The 16,797-nt window shown below is 53.8% G+C and overlaps 1 protein-coding gene across 5 annotated transcripts in view; it reads left to right on the forward strand.

Annotated features, from left to right (window-relative positions):
* Positions 1–16,797, forward strand: part of LZTS3 (leucine zipper tumor suppressor family member 3) — a 46,592-nt gene that overhangs the window by 11,106 nt on the left and 18,689 nt on the right. The window contains exon 1 of one of the 5 annotated variants that reach the window (XM_048303100.1): positions 12,775–13,363. The exons of 2 other annotated variants lie outside the window; for them this stretch is intronic. The gene's annotated coding sequence lies outside the window, so the exon portion shown is untranslated. Of the gene's footprint in view, positions 1–12,774; positions 13,364–13,897; positions 13,920–16,797 lie in introns of those variants that run through there. 2 more of the 5 variants (XM_048303099.1, XM_048303101.1) reach the window with 2 other exon arrangements.

Genomic DNA, 16,797 nt, shown 5'->3' on the forward strand with positions numbered 1-16,797 from the left:
GGAGTAAATTCCATAACTTTATTGAGCCAGAATGCCAACAACTTTTTGTCCTGGGAGACACTGTTGGTTCTGAAGTATTCTGGGTGGAAAAGGGGGAGCCCAAATGAAAACTGAGGTCTCCAAGATCCTTTGGTGGGTCAGGAGGCCGCATCATTAACCAGAGCTTTTATTCTTTATTTTAAGACGATGTAAACACACAAGACCTGGGGTCCACAGGGATTTTGTGGTGACTTTTATCAGCTGCAGCAGAGGGGTGAAGACCCCTGGGAAGGGTCTGGGTCAGACTGGCCAGGATGGAGCTGGCCAGGGCACGGATATCCCATTTTCCCGCTGCAGAGGAGCTGTGCTGGTGGAGCTGTCACTGAGCAGCTCTGCGAGGGACAAGTGACAGGAGTGGGGGTGGCTGGATGGGCTGAGCCAAGGGAGGAGCTGGCAGAGGACACGCGGCTCAGCAGAGAGAAGCCCCAGCAGGAGAAGCCACTGCTTTTCCTCCCCGAAGGTCCGCAAGGTTGGACACAATGGAATTCCCTCCTCCCTCCCCGTGCCCGAGGCAGCCACATCCCGGGAAGAATACAATGCTGCCTTCGAGTCCATTCAAAACACCCCAGGGTCAAACCTTTATGAGGCAACAAAGAAAATAAACCCAAAGACAAAAAGCTATTCTGGAGGAGGGGAGGGGAAGGAAGCGGCTCCCAAAATATCGGTGAGAACCTTTCCTTTAACTCCAGCTCTGGGATGGGGGTCTCTGCTCCGGTGGGACCGAGCAGGGGAGATGTGAGCACATCCTTCTGCACCTTCCTCTTGGTGGGAGAGGGCCCCAATGACCAAAGTGCAGAGTTTTGGGAATGCTGGGTTAGGATCATGAGGATCTGGGTGCTGGAGAGGGGACAGCTCTTGGTGGGAAGGCACCTGCAGGGAGAAGGGGGTCAGCAGGCACCAAAGGACCATGGACCCGCTCCTCTGCCCCATTTCCTGTGGTCACCACCTCCCTGCTGGCTGTGAGGGCTTCTGGGGTCACCTTGTGGCTTTTAGAGGCTGTGTTGCTCCTGGCTGTGATCCCAGAGGCAGCTGGACAGACTCCTGGTCCCCACACCTCCCAAATAATTCGGGTTTTTTCCCTTCATTTCTGTTCTTTAGCTGGGAGCCCTAGGTGAGGCTTTTTGGGAAGGGTATTTTGAATTGTTCCCACGTGGGGTTAAAGCTCTGGCACTCGGGAAGGGATGGGAGAGAACTGCGAGCTGCAGGAGGGAGCAGGATTCAAACCAGAGACGGCTGAAATCTAGTGGGGTGGGAACAGACACAAACAAGGTCCCACTTCCTGCTGGGCACCTTATTCCACCTGCAGGGGAGGCACCTGCAGGTACAGAAACCCCCACTGGCAGGGCTGAGCCCCAAGAAGGAAATGCCAGGAGAAGCAGAAGAGGGTGAGGATGCTCAGCTCACCATCCTCTCCAGCCCGTCCGTGCTGGGGTGCTGACACATCCCAGCGCCATCCCCCACCCCAGCACCGCTGCACGGGGGCAGGGCTGTCCCTCTGAGGGTGACCAAGGGTCACTCTGGACACTGAATCCCTGTTTGGAACAGAGCAGGGAGAGACAATTTCCCCACAGCCCCTGACGTGACTCAGGAGTTTGTGGTCTGTGACGGGTGAGTCAATGCGAGCGGGAAAAGCCTGGCTATTTTTAGGACCACTGACATTTGGGGGGGTTTAACCCCTCTCCCTCCTCCCCCAGAGGCATCTCAGCAGTGCCTTGCTTGAAGAAGGAAAAAAAGACCCTTCCCAAGGCAAACAGGTGCCAGCCTCACGGGGTGGTGCTTCCCAGGATGAGGAGGTGAGGGAAGCAGGATCACGGGGACCAGGAAGGGGCTGCCAAGAGTGACAGAGACAAACACAAAGTCAGGCACAGATAAAATCCCAGAGTCGTTTAGGCTGGAAAATCCCTCCAGGATAATCCAGTCCAGCCATTCCCCCAGCACTGCCCAGGCCACCACTGACCCCTGTCCCCAGGTGCCACATCCACACGGCTTTTAAATCCCTCCAGGGATGGGGACTCCACCACTGCCCTGGGCAGCTGTGCCAGGGCTGGACAGCCCTTTCCATGAAGAAATTTTCCTTGATAGCCAATCTAAACCTCCCCTGGCACAACTTGAGGCCGTTCCCTCTCCTCCTGTCCCTGTTCCCTGGGAGCAGAGCCCGACCTCCCCCGGCTGCCCCCTCCTGTCAGGGACTTGTGCAGAGCCACAAGGTCCCCCCTGAGCCTCCTTTGCTCCAGGCTCAGCCCCTTTCCCAGCTCCCTCAGCAGCTCCTGGTGCTCCAGACCCTTCCCTATCTCCATTCCCTTCCCTGGACACGCTCCAGCCCCTCCAGATGTTTTGCCCAAGCTCTGCCTGTCACTTCTCCAAGCACTCAGAGGTCTCTCTGCACCCTCTACTATAAATGCACATGGATCAAGGTTTAAATCTCCTCACCAAGCCCTGGAGAGCTTCTCCAGAGTTTTCTTTCCTCCTGGGACTAAGGGCCAAGTGGCATCACGGCACAGCACGATGGCCTTGTCCCCTGAAGCTCCTGGGACCCCTCTACCTGCAGAAGTGACATCATGGGACTTGTCCAGCTTCCAGCTGGGTCCGGGGACAGCGCTGCCTCTAAGCAAAGCCACTCCTTGTGTCCAGGGAAACCACATTTAGGGTGGCCTGGGATGCACCCCACTGTGGCTCCCATCCTTATTAGGGAATTCAGGTCTTTAGCAACTCCTCATGGGATAAGCAGCCTTTCCCCAGGGATGCTCATCCTTCCCACGGCTTGCCCAAAAAAAATCAGCCCCCATCTCCCCTTCCCCACCATCCCACCTTCCTGCTGGAGGTGCATGTCTTGTCCTACCGTGCAGATTTAGCAACTTTCATGGCAGCTAATCCATCCTCAGCTTGGGAAATTCCCTGGTTTCATTAGTTTAGCAAAATATGAAGGTGTTTGGTGGTTTGTATGGTTTGTATTTTTGGGGGGGGGGCTTGTTTTTTGGGGTTTTAGTTTGTTTCTTCATTTGTTTGTTTGGGGCTTTTTGTTTTGGGGTTTTGGGTTTGGTTGTTTTTTTTTTTTTTAATTTTGGTTTTGGTTTTTTGGTGGGGTTTTTTTGTTGTTTTCGGTTTTGTTTTTGCTTTTTGTGGAACCATGAACACAAGCAGCTCTGGATTACAACAATTTGAATTTTCACAGATCTTCCTGCACAGTCTGTTGCATTCCTGGGGCACAATGGGGGCACTTAATGTTTTAGGGGCGAACATCAATAGGAACTTTTGGGCTCAATGATCTTAGAGGTCTTTTCCAACCTTAACAATTCTACCACCAAAGGGCAGGGATCACTGGAAAAGGGTCGGTCTGACAGCCTGCTTTGTATTCCCTCAATACACTCCCAAATCTGCCTTCTGTGCAATTTACAGCAGATCCTGACGGATTTCTGCTGCATGAACTTGCCAAGTTTCCCCTCAAACACCAAACATCAACTGCATCCCACGGCAGGGAGCTCCCCAGGCCACCAACCACTCCCTGAGGAAGTGGTTTCTTCCTTTTCTCCCTGATTTCTGCCTTCACCTGCTTCCTGATGGGGTTTTTTTTTGGCTAAGAGTTCCCCCTTTCCACACTGAAAAGGAGACAGCTCCACATCTGTGCGTCATTTGGCCGTGGCTCTGGTCCTGTCTGAAGCGCTGCCCCAAAGCCACCAAAGCTCCTGGGAATGTCTGAGCAATTTGTCAGCATGGATTCATTTAAAAAAAAACCCCTAAAAACTACTGAGGAAAAACGCTGGGAATACTCCTGGTGTCTGCACAGGCAGATCCCACGACAGCCCCTGTCAGCAGCACAGGTGAGATGAACGGCATGGGATTGCTCCCAGCTCAGACAAATTAATCAGGATGCTGTGCCGGGGTGAGTTCTGTCCCAAATATATGAAGTGCAAGCTTGTAACATGTGCCAAGCTCCTCTGGAGCTTGTTTCACAAGTGCTTCCCATTTTACATGCACGCCTGAGGAATTCTGCTTCCCTGAGCTCAAGGTAGGGATGAGAGGAAAACAGGAGTGGAGAGAGCAGGTGGTGCCTCAGCCCAGGCAGCGCCTTCTCCTCTGGCAAATCCTTGCACAAAGCACCAGGAATCCCTGCCTGGAGTTGGGCCACACATTCTGGGCTGGCTCAGGATGGCTGGGCAGCCCCAGCTAGGAATTGCTGCATGCCTTTGGAAACATAAAATCATAGAATGGTCGAGGCTGGAAAGAACCTCTAAAGGTCATGAAACCCGACCATTAACCCAGCACCCCTGGGCTCACCACGAAACCATCCAGGAGCTTGTTTTCTCTCCTGCAAATCATTGACAAGGCTGCTTTCCCTTCCTCCCTGCTCCCACGCCACCCTTCCCCACCTCTCTCCTTCCCACACAGAACGATGTGCCCAGGGCTGTGTCACTGGGGTATTTCCCACCTTCTCCCTGGGACACAGGTGCTGAGGAGGCAAAATTTCCAAAGAAGAGGGGTTTTTTTTTTAGGGTTCCCCAGGAGCACTGGAATGGAAGCAGTGACGTGAGCAGGGTTAGGGCAGGAGGGCAATGCCAGCAGCTTTGTGTCCCCAAAGGTGCAGCCACACCACACAACCCCACGTTCTGGGGAGCCCCATCAGTGCCTGAGGTGCTCTGCAAAGCTCAGGCGAGCAATGAAAGTCACAAAGGCTGTACCTAAAGGGGCTAAAAGAGAGCTGGAGAGAGACTTTGGATGTGGGGGAATGGATTCCCACTGCCAAAAAGCAGAGTTAGATGGGATATTGGGGAGGAATTCTTCCCTGTGAGGGTGGGGAGGCCCTGGCACAGGGTGCCCAGAGAAGCTGTGGCTGCCCCTGGATCCCTGGAAGTGTCCAAGGCCAGGTTGGACGGGGTTTGGAGCCATCTGGGATAGTGGGAGGTGTCCCTGCCCATGGCAGGGGGGGGCACTGGGTGAGTCTTGAGGTCCCTTCCAACCCAACCCATTCTGTGACTCAGTGATTTTGATCCGTGAAGATCTTTGGGCTGACTGGGGCAATGGAGAAAGGTTTTGTATCAGCCACAGGGCGCTGCAGGAAAAGCACAAGAGGACAGCAGGGCTGGAGCCAGCTCAGCAGAGACATCACAGATTTTTCCATGCTTGCTGTCTGACTCTCTGGGTTTTCCTCTCCTGGAAAGACCATTTCTGATCACTGACAGATCCAGCAGCTCTTCAGAGTGGTTGTGAACAGGAGCAAAATGGTTCTTCTGGGCAGGTCACACCTCGTCTCTCCGGGGCTGGTTATTCAGTCCTCACAGGGCAGCTCCCAGGTTTCATTACATCTGGCCCTAATGACAGCTCTGCTGAGTTTTGGAGCCCTCCTCTCTCCCCATCCTCCAGCTCTCTGCATCTTCTGAGTGGAAATAACGCAAAACTGGGAAACAGGGAGGAGTTGTCACCACCCCCCTCTACGAGGCCAGGACAGAGAGGATGTTTTTCCGCTCAAGGATGGTTTATCCGAGCTGCACACACACGCTCTCACACTCACACGCTCTCACACACACAACACAACCATTCTCTCACCAAGCCCTTGGGATTTTGGCACTCCCTCCCACTCTCCTGGTCCTGCACAGCCCCACTTTACAGCTGAAGTCGTCACTGGAGGGGCTTCTTTGGAGGAGATGTGGATAAATCTCTCTCTCCACTGTTTTGTTTGCAGCAGAGCTGCTGGCACTTCCCAGGGCTCCCAGGCTGGTTATGAGCAAATGGAAACAGAAAGAAACCAAATCCCTGCTTCATTCATCCTCCATCCATCCCTGCCCCTGCCGTGTCCCTCGTGCTGCCAGCTTGGAGAGAGGAGCTTTGTCCCGTGGCCATCTCCAGCTCCACATGAAAAGCCCTCCATCAAACCAAGAGCTTTGCAACCTCTGCTTCCATTTCAAAGCCTCTTTTTCCTTTTGCCGAGGATCTGGAGGGATGGGAGAAGTGTTCAAAGGCCAGAGTTGGTTCTGAAGTCCAAAGCTGGGCGAGCAAAAGGGGTTTGTTTTATACGACGGAGCAGAGAGCCTGCGAATCTGTGAGGGCAACACCTCCCTGCAAATCAGGTCACTTCTTTAGCGAGGGAAAAAAAGCCTTCCTGAGGTTCAGAGCATTAGGGCAGAAATCAAAAAGCATTTGAAGAAGCAGGGAAAGCCAAGCTCTGGCTTTGCCATTCCTGCCCTCCCGCTGGATCCCCACGGCCCGGCAGGCACCGAGGGAGACTGGGAAAATGTTCCACTCTTCACACACCACTTCAAACCCTCAGAGCCGCCCTTTCCAGGGGGACTGGGGTCAGCTACCACACTAAACTCCAAATATTTTCCTAGCTGGCAAATGAAAAAACCTCCGTGTGTCTGCGCCTGGCTCTATAGCCAACGTACACGGAATGATAAAGGCCCTGGCACACATCTCGCAAGAGCTAATTATAGAATTTGGAAGCCAACGTGATAATATTTTCTTTAGATGTGTGGTGCAGATGTAATTACTTCTCCGGAGATGCCAGCCGCAGATGACGCAGGATGCCCTTATGTAATCACCTTTATTATGCAGCTATGGAAATTTTCCCTCCCTGGCCCATCCCCTCAACTCCTTCTTTTCCTTCCTCACCCTAAACTCTCTCAGTGGCTCATTCAGAAGGTGATGGGGTGAGGTCCTTAGGCCAGCTGGGAGCACAAGGGCAGCTCCACAGAAATCCCATTCCTGGGTTTCCCCATCCATCATCCCTCAGTGAAGGAGCAGAAGGAGCTGATGGCTGGGAAAAGGCCCCCCTTCACCTGGTGGAAGGGAAGGGGATCATGTTGGAGCCAGGATTCCCCCATCCCTGGCATCTCCTGTGGCTTAGACCAGGAGCCAACTGCTCCATCCTCCTGCTGTGGAGGAGCATCCCCTCCCCAAAACGGGCTGGGGGATGCTGAGGATGCAAGGGGACTACACAGGAAAGCTGGTTTGTCCCTGCAGGGTGAAGGCTTGGTGGGTCACAAATGCTTGAGTTGCTCCAAAGGTTGCTCCCGAGTGCAGGAGGATCTCCCAGGTGATCCACAGTCTTTCCTGACCGGGAAATCACAGCGTGATCTCAGCCAAAAATGCTTCCAAAACAAGAGGGACTTCTGCCTGTGGATCCTTTCTGAGGTTTTCCTTTTTGCCTGTGAATCCTTCCCGAGGTTTTCCATTTTGTTGCTTCAAAGTCTCTCTGTCCCACTGCCCACAGGCCACTGAGGTCCGAGCCATGGTTATCTCCAGGACAGAGGCTTCCCCCACCACCAGTGCTGCTCAGGGAAGCCACAATCCCCTGGCATGACCAGTAAAACCCTGCCTTGACCACAAACATTCAGGAAAAAGGGTTGATAAGCAGCCTGGAGGCATCACCCTGTAGTGGCAGCACATATTTTGGTTGTACACCTCTCTGCTCCCACCCTCTTCCATCCCTCTTCCCGGCCAAACCTGGATCCTTCCTTGCTGTTTTGGGGGATTAATACATGATGGGAAGGGGTGACTCCTGGTTCCGGGCTATCCTGATGCCACCAAAGTTGCAAATCTGGGTTGTGAAGACTTTTCCTTCTTCTTTTCTCTGCACGGCATCCAAGCCAGGGCGTGGATTGAGGAGGATGAGCCTGGAGATGAACAAGGACAAATCCTTCAGTGGCTGGGAAGTGCAGTTCAGAGAGCTGGGAAGAGGGGAATTGGTCACACAGCCTAAAAAAAAAAGGAAGCCAGGGACTTGGAGATGGAGATGGCGGCTGGAGCAGGACTGGAGGCAAAACCATTGGTTCACCCACTGGGCAAACTGGTTCCCAGTCATGGGTCAGTGCCAGTGACTGCAAAGGAATTTGTCCTCAGGGCAGGGAATACCCACATTCCTCCGAGGACAAAGAGCCATGGGGGAGGCAGTAGCTGGGGGATGTGTTTGTAGCACTCAGGCCATTTATTAACCAAAACCTCCAAATTCCCAGGAGTCCAGGGCCATCAGCTGGTCATGGATTCAGGCAGCATTTCAGCCCACGTCCATCTCCAGTCAGCCAAATCCCTCCCTGTTGCCCATGGACTGTGTCAGTTGGGTCCTTGTGGCCTGGAAAGGGACTGTCAACCTTGGATCCTGCACAGAGAGGCCTGGGAGCCACCACAGGGATGCTCCAGGCTTCCTGCTCAGTCTTCTACTGCTCCTCCAGAAGATCTTTCCCAAGACTTGAGGATTCTCATGCTTCTGCTTTTGCTGAAGCCACTCAGCCCCCAATTCTTCCCCAGAGCAGAGGCTGGCCACGATGGAGATGGAGCTGGATGGGACAACATGAGTACACACAACTTAGTCCTGAGCCTGGTGTTCCTCCCTGAAAAAACCTCCCACCCCAAGCCAAGGGGGCTGTGCTGAATCCCTAATTCCTGATATGGACAGAAAGGGCACTTCCAAACAGGCTCCTTGAACACCTGGTGATTGCAGTGGAAATCTGCCCCTCCTGGTTTGCTCCAGTTTATTTTTACTAGGCCTGGCCTGATGCTTTGGGACTGTGAACGGGAGGTTTGTTTCCTTCATTCTGGATAATCACCCAAGGATGCTTAAGGAGTGGTTTTAAACTAAAAGATGAGAGATTTAGACTAAATATGAAGAAATTGTGCCCTGTGAGGGCGGTGAGGCCCTGGCACAGGTTGCCCAGAGAAGCTGTGGCTGCCCTTGGATCCCTGGAAGTGTCCAAGGCCAGGTTGGACAGGGCTTGGATCCACCTGGGATAGGACTTTGGACCTGGATGAGCTTTAAGGTCCCTTCCAAACAAAACCACTCCATGATTCTATGATTCCGTGATCCTCTGGTCTGGACATTATTTGGGGAACCTGATAATTCACATCCTCCCCCAAGGCAGCTCAGACCTGACCCACACCCCACGGCCAAGCACCCAGCACACACCCTGGGCTTTCAGCACCCACAGGTGGAGATGCAGGAGCCTCTCCTGATTTATGGAAAACCTGGCCCATGCACCAGGCTGTGGCTTGCCAGCACTGAGAGGTTTTGTCTGCCCTGTGCTGGTACAGGAGGAGACAGCTTATACCAGCAGGGATGTTTTTTCCAGAATAGGAAACCATCCCTCTGGATGACATAAACCAGAGTCTTTTGGCTTGTTCGTGCTGGCTCAAGCTGAGCAGGCAGATGCCATTGACTGGAGATGGAAAGCGTCTCCCGTTGCCGCAGCTGGCATCAACCCAGCTTTTGGGGTCAACCCAGCCTCAGGACCCTCTGCCATCCCCTGTGGCAGCTTGGAGAAGGTCCTCTCCCTTCCCCAGCTCTGTGTGGGTATGAAGAGGTCTCACACAGGCTCAAATTATTCCACTTAATGAGCAGGAAGAGCCTCTCCCAGCATTTTAACTTCCAGACCAGCGGGATGTCACTGTGCTGGTGAACCCCCTGGGTGCAGAGAAGGTTTGTTTGACCACATAACTAGTTTCTTCTTGCACAAATAAACTCTCGGCGTCATCCTGACATTTCTCCCAGGTGCTCAGCCACAGAGGCTGCTCAGGCTGTGCAGGCTGCTGGGGATTTTATCAGCTTTCCCAGCAGAAAGGTTGGATTTCCTGGCATGGCGTAGTCCTGCTCCCCTACCAGCCCCATCCTGCACATTTGGCTGTGATTCCTGCAGGGCACTCACAACAAATCAGGCAAGGCAGCATCTCTATCCACAAGCACAGGGAAACCCTTGGATGTTCCACACCCCTTGGCTGTCACAGAAAACAGGGTCTTTCCTCTGAAAACCAGCCTGGAAATCTCTAATAACAGATAGCGGGGAAGAGCTTCAGACAGAGCCTGGTGAGGAGATACTGCAGGAATTCTGGTTTCAGTGTGCAGTCTGTTGGATGCCAAGCACTTACAGGCACACTCAGTTTGCAGCTGAGGTCTGAGCTGGGTTTAAGTTGTTGTGGCGCTGGTTGGAAAGCGCTGGAGGCCTCCAGCACAAATTCAGAACTGTCACTGTCACCAGACCAGGCTGGCCTTGACATTGCCCAGCCAAGGCACTCAGACATCCTGGGATGGAGATGCCACTTCATTCATGACCTCAAAGTATGCTCAATATCCAGGATACCCTTATTTAGGGTTTTTTTCTGCTCCTCAAGGCTTTGAAAATGATCTTCCCTCTAACTAAAGGAGTCTGGGTGAAGAGAGGAGGGAGGCTCTTGCTCACGTTGGGATGTCTTCTACTGAAAAGCAGCTCCCCAGAGCTTTCAAGGAAGAAATCCCAGTGCAGGGAGCCGCTGTCTCTGCTCCCATTCCCAGCTCCGCCTCGCTGCATGCCTGAGCACATCAATGCTTTCCACCCCTGTTCCCTGGGGAATGTCCTGGGCCAGTAATGCTCCTTCAGACCTCACTGCAGCTGATGTTTTCCTCCTTCCCTGATGGGTCCAGAAAACACTGAACCAGTCCTGCAGGTGCAGTCCAAGGACCTCAGAGAGCTTTGGGATCTTGACATGAAACGGCCCCAAGAGAATGGAAATCACCCTGCCTGTGGGCTACCACTCCTACAAGGAAAAGGAAAAAGGACATGGGGAACAAAGAGTTTGGATTTTGGAAGAGTAAATTCTTCCTTTCCTCCAGAGAAAGGTGGCTTTGGATGGATGTTCAAAGCCTCGTCCCCAAGACAGAGCAAGGCCATCATGGCTGGGTAGGAAAGGATTTTTAGGTGGGTAACCCCAACCCTGTAGTCCCAGGCTGGAGGTCACCCCAGGTGGTCGGGTCTGGGTGCACAGTCCAACCACAGCCACCCAAAAAGGGCAGAGCAGAGGAGGATAAACCCCACAAAGGGCTGAGAGCAAGTCCTGGTGGTTGTGTCCATGGGGACAGGGAAACGTGGTGGCCTGGCTGCATCTGGCTGTGCAGGAGCCCTGGCACGAAGGGGTGCTGGGTGAGAACTGGGGGTCCCTGCTGGCTCTCAGAGGGGATGGAGGGGCTCTGTTGGAGGTGACCTGGGTGGGCAGAGCAGTTGCTGTCTCAGCCACCCCAGCCCTGGGTTAGAAATGGGAGTTTAGGGTTCAAAAGTTTATGCCCTGCCTGAGAGCGCCAGGAGCACGGGTTATCCTGGAGTTTCCAGCGCTCTCCAAAGCCTCTCCTATCATGATTTATTCATCTGTGGGAAGTGCTAAGACATAACTCAGCTCCCAAAGGGAGCACGAGCACAGCCTCCACCAGCTACAGCATCAGGAAACTGCCTGTCTCCTGTGAGATCTGCCGAGCCTGGGCCTGCTGCAGCTCCCTGCTGGGCAGCCACGGGCTCCTGTGCTCCAGCAGCTTCCCCAAACCCCTACTGGGAAGGGTCCACCTCCCAGCAGAGCTTCTGAGCCAGCTCTGGTTATTGCCAGAGCAGTGCCAGGGATGGAAAGGGCTCTCTGTCTGCGTGGCTACTTCCAAGGTGCACTCACATCCCGAAACCAGCCTGTTTGTTGGAATTCTCTGCTTCTGGAGTTCAAGGGCAAAATTAAGAGCTTGAATCTCCACAGGAATGCATTTTGGTATAATTTACACCTTCCCCGTGCACCCCAGCAGTGCGTTTGGCCCTGGTTTAAATGCAAATTAACCCATATTTGATTATTTTGGCGTTATTGCTGTTTTACTGCTCTTGCTGTTATTTGCCCACCAACGCCGGCCCCGTTTGCGAGGCCCCGACCGGTGACTCCTTTGATCCCCAGACGTCCTGCCAACAGAAAATTCACTTGAGCAAATAAGTCTAAATTAGTGGGAGTTTTGTGTGGCTTTATTTCCCTCCCTCCACGACTGCAAATAATCCAGAGTAAGTGCTGGGGCTGGACGGCCCCCGATGGGAAGCCTGATTGCTCTCCCGCCACAGCGCTGGCAGCTGGGAAAGTGGGAAAAGGAGCTCTGGGCCATTGTGTGTCACCAGGGCTCTGCTCTGAATGATGGAGGGAGGGAGGGCAGCATCCAAGTCCAGCTTTTGGCCAGGTGGATGGGGCTTGGAGCAACCTGGGATAGTGGGAGGTGTCCCTGCCCATGGCAGGGGTTGGAATGAGATGAGGTTTAAAGTCCCTTCCAAACCATTCTGTGATTCTATGGATGCATCATGCCATTCATCCCACTCATCCAGTTCTCTGCCCTTCTTTGAGAGCTCTTCATAGCCTTTCATTTCAGGCATGCAGCTGGGAAGCATCCCCAGAAGGATGGGAAAGTTCCCTGATAGAAAGATCCCAAAATAACTGAGTGAAAGCGAGCTGCTTGGAGCAATCCCCACTTGAAATAAAACCCCAAGCTGTCAGACCCCAAAATTCCATTTGAGATAAAACCAGCTGTTAGGGTCCCAAATCTGTATTTATGAAAAAAAAAAGAAGCTTTGAGACCCTAAAATCCCATTTTGAAAAACAAACAAATAAACAAAAAACAAAACAGGCCGTCAGCCCCCAAATTCCTATTTGAGGAAAACCCAGCTGTCAGACCCCAAAATCCCTATTAAAAAAAAAAAAAACCTTAGCCAAAATAACTTACTCTACCCCAAATCATCCATTTGAGCAAAACCAAGCCATCAGACTCCAAAATTCCTGTTAAAAAAAAAAAAAACCCAAACCTCAGATATCAGACCCACAAAATCCCTACTTAAGGAAAAACAAGGTGTCAGATCCCAAAATTCCTGTTTGAGCAAAACCAAGTTTTGAGAGCCTGAAATTCCCTATTTGAGAAGAAAAAAAACCAAAATAATAATAATAATAATAATAATAATAATAATAATAGAATCCAGCAGTCAGAGCTCAAATTTCCAGTTGAGCAAAACAAGCTGTTGGACCCTCAAAACTTTCTCTGTGCAAAACCAAGCTGTCAGACCCCAAAATTCTCATTTGAAGAAAAACACCCAGTCTGACTCCAAGTTCCCTGAGCAAAACCAAGCTCCTGAATCCCAAATCCCTATTTGAGCAAACCCCAAAACCTTCCAAATCCACAAACCCCTATTTATGCAAAACCAAGCCATCAGACCCCAAAATCCCCATGCGAAAATAGAAAAGGCAAACTCCAAATCCTTATTTCAGCAAAACCCAGCGTCTGACCCCGAAGTTCCCATTGAAGCTAAACCAAACCACCAGCCCCAAATCCCCCTTTGAGGAAGACGGAGCCATCCCTTCCCAAAGTCCCTGCCGGAGGTGGGCACAAAGAGTTAAGCTCCTGCGGGCGCCGTGGCCAATCCCACCGAGCGAAGGGCAGCCCTTGGCCGCAGCCCAGCAGCAGGTTGCTCTCCGCAGGTATTATTTTGGACTTTTTCCCGGGATACCACGCAGGGAAACAATGAATTTCGCGGTCGGCGCAGGATGGGGAGCTGCAGGACGCGCCCCTGGGCTGCCCAGGTAAATCCCGGTGGGTGCTGGCTTTTTGTGGGATCTTTGCTTTCCTCTCCTTCCCCCTCTCGCTGGGTGTCTTTGTTTGGGGCCGGGCAGGGGAGCGAAGGGTTTTCGGTGGATTAATGCAGGGCTGAGCTGGTGGGACCCTTTGTAAGGGAATTTTTGGGGGGGACACCGGGCTGCGTTGGCAGCGGGGGTCGGAGCAGAGATGGGGTGCGCGGAGCTGGGTGGCTCAGGGTGGGGAAAGCTGTGATTCCCCCCTCTGTAAACTCCCCCTGGATCCAGCTGGAACCCCCCAGCACCGGGACCTTGCACCGGGCGGGTTTTAGGGCATCGCTCCGGTTTAGCAGCGCTAATTCCGGCCCTGGGGACAAGGCACCGTCGGGACGAGCCACCATGAGGGCTTGCTCCGAGCGTGGTGTCCGGGGAGGAGCGAGCACTTCCCGGGCTGGCTCCGCGCCCAAGAAATTCCTCGGGGCGAGTTAATGATGAATCACGGCCGGGCTGGTGGCGTGGGCGGCGAGTGGCAGCCGGTGGCGAGTCCCCTCGTTGTCCTTCCTGCGGGGACAGAGGTTTGGGCAAAGTTTGGGCATGGCAGAGCCAGGCGGGGCTCGTGGGGCGGCTCCTCGGAACCGCTCGGGGAGGGGAATGGCTCATCCCAAAGGGCAGGATCAGCCTTCCCCCAAAACATCCCGCCCAGGGCAGGGGTCTAAATCGCGCAGGGGGATGTGGTGACAAAGGTGGGGGTGGGGGGCGGGGTCCTCCTGGCATTTGGGGGCATGGAGCTGGGCTGGAGCAGGGGATCACATGGGGATCCCTGAGATTTGGGATGCTGGGGGTGTGTGAGGATGCTCAGGCTGATGCTGGGGAGCCAGGCAAGTGCTCTGTGCTGGAGCACTGCCAGGGTGACCAGGAGCTTCCCCATATCCCCTGTGTTGGGGACACCACGGGCTCAGCTGGCAGCACCTCATCCCCAGCTACCTTCCCAAAAGGGTGGATTAGTGCAGGGCTGAGCCGGTGGGACCCTTTCCAGGTGATTTTTGGGGATGGGAGGTACCTGCTGGGCTATGTTTGCACCAGGGGCTCAGAGCAGAGATGGGGTGCAGAGGTGGATTGTTCAGGGTGGGGAAATCTCACCCTGGATCCCACTGGCAGCCCCTTAACAAGGGGAAACTGAGGCATGCAGGGCTGGGATGACCCCAGGCAGTCCAGCCCATGGAATGGGGCATCCCAGACCCTCAGGCCCGCAGCCAGCGCTGAGGCTGCTCCATCAAACTGCCCTTTCCCTGTACTGAGGGAATTGAGGGAGGTTTCCCTGTGCCACCAAAGCTGGTGCTTTTCTGGGCAGAGGTTGCCACTGGGACCTCACTGGGGACGATGACACAGCTGGCCCCAAGTGTCTTCTGGGGGCAGCCACAGGGGTCACAGATGAGACCACGGATGAACCCTTCCTGATGGACACATGGGATTTGGGATGGTGGCTTGGGCTGAGCGTGAAACCATCCTGTCCTGCTGCCCCTTGGGATGACGGGGACAGATAAGGCAGGTCACGGAAAATCCTTCCTATCTGCCTTTGGGTGCATCCTGGAGGATGCCAGCCCGGATCCAAACCCAGGGCTCTGAGAGCAGATGGGAAAAGGGGGGAAAATCCCCCTGAGGATGAGGACTCTGGCCAGGGGAATGCTGGTGGATAGCCCCAGCGTGGCTTGCAAAAAACTCCATGGCAGGATAATTTCCTGGTGGAAAGGATCCTGGGAGCTCTCCAGGCCATCTTGCTGCTGGTGGACCCTGGCTGGTCCATTCAGGACTTGAAAACCTCCAAGGATGAGACCAAAAAGCCTCGCAGGACCCTGTACAAATGTACCTTGTCACATCTCCATGTCACCTGCCGAGGTTTCTCTGGGGCTTTGCCCAACTTGCTGTAGCCTCCAGAATAATTTTGATGTCTTCCCTTACTGGAACAGCTCGAGACTGGTGAGGCCTGCCAGCTGCTTGGCTTTTAATTCCACCCAGCCTGTTCTTTTGGATCCAGAAAATGCTGTGGATTAAAGCTGGGAACACCCTGAGATGAGGAGCTGGGGTGGAGGTGGGCTTGGGACAGGTGGGGCAGCTTGATCTGGATGAGCAATAGCCATGCCCAGATTGATTTACTGGTTATTTTACTGACCATAAGGGGTTTCCAGGAAGCTGTGGAGGGTGTCCATTCCAGGAACACCCTCAGGGAGCGGAGAGGGAAGGAGGGACAAGCAGGAGGGCACGGAGCCAAGGCCATGTGCTCCACAGTGCAGATTGTGGCTGTGCTTTGCCATGATTCCCCCTCCTGCCACGGCCTGGGGGATGGGGACAGCGTGGCAGTGGACTGTGTCCCTTAAACACAGCGACCAACCGAGGGAGGAAAACTGATAGCAGAGTGGGAGGACTGGCCAGGGAAGGTGGAGCAGGCTGCACTGTTCAGGCTTTGTCGGGGAGAACAATGGGGCCTTTATTGGGGAAGGGAGGTGGTGGGGCTGGCAGGGACAGTTTGGCACACAGAGAGTCCCTTGGACGGGGCACTGGCATGTGGGATGGGACAGTTTGGTACCCAGTGTCCCCCAGACAGCTGTGGGGGCAGGGAATTGGGACATGGGGTGGGACAGGTTGGTACACACTGTGTCCCTTGGCCAGCTGGGGGGATGGGGCAATGGGAAATGGGGAATGGAAAATGGGAAATGGGAACGGGAAATGAGAAAGGGAAATGGGATGGGACAGGTTTGTAACCAGCGCATCCCTTGGCCAACTAGGGGGACAGGGAAATGGGCTGGGACAGTGCCCATCATGTCCTTGGGTCAGAAAGTGAAACGAGGAACAGGGATACGGGATATGGAATGGGACAGGTTGGTACCCAGAATGTCCCTTGACCACAGCTGGAGGAAGCTGGGACACAGCAGATGGGACAAGGGACAGGCCAGTTTGGTACCAAACATCCGCTGGTGGTGGGACTCGTCCCCAGCTGTCACTGTGAGCCCCACAAATGCTGACACGGCTCTCCTTGATGTGGGTTTGGATTCATGGCCACCCCTCCCAAATCCTTTATCACTGGGAATTGCAAAGGGTGGTTTAAGAAAGGGCTGGTTCTGAGGACCTTGGGGACCCTCACAGCTGAGACAGAGGATCATCCCACGCTGGGGACATCCTGAATCAAGCACTGCCACCCACTCCAGACCAGAGGAGCTTTGGGGATGGAGGAATCCGTCATCCTTCGTGCTGTCCCTTGGCAGCTCAACAAGAGCTCCCCTGAAGAGCCGCCTGGGTCTTTTCATCTCATCTCTTTTGTTTCAGGCTTATTATGTAAATAGCTTATGCGGCCCCCATAATGAGAAAGTAGTTTCCCAGAATACAAAAGGCTGTAATTATCTCATTAGCAGGCGGAAAGGAAAAGGAAATGTTTCTAAGCCAGCTCGCTTTTATTTC

Source organism: Corvus hawaiiensis, chromosome 5, assembly GCF_020740725.1.
Source record: "Corvus hawaiiensis isolate bCorHaw1 chromosome 5, bCorHaw1.pri.cur, whole genome shotgun sequence".
NCBI lineage: Eukaryota > Metazoa > Chordata > Aves > Passeriformes > Corvidae > Corvus > Corvus hawaiiensis.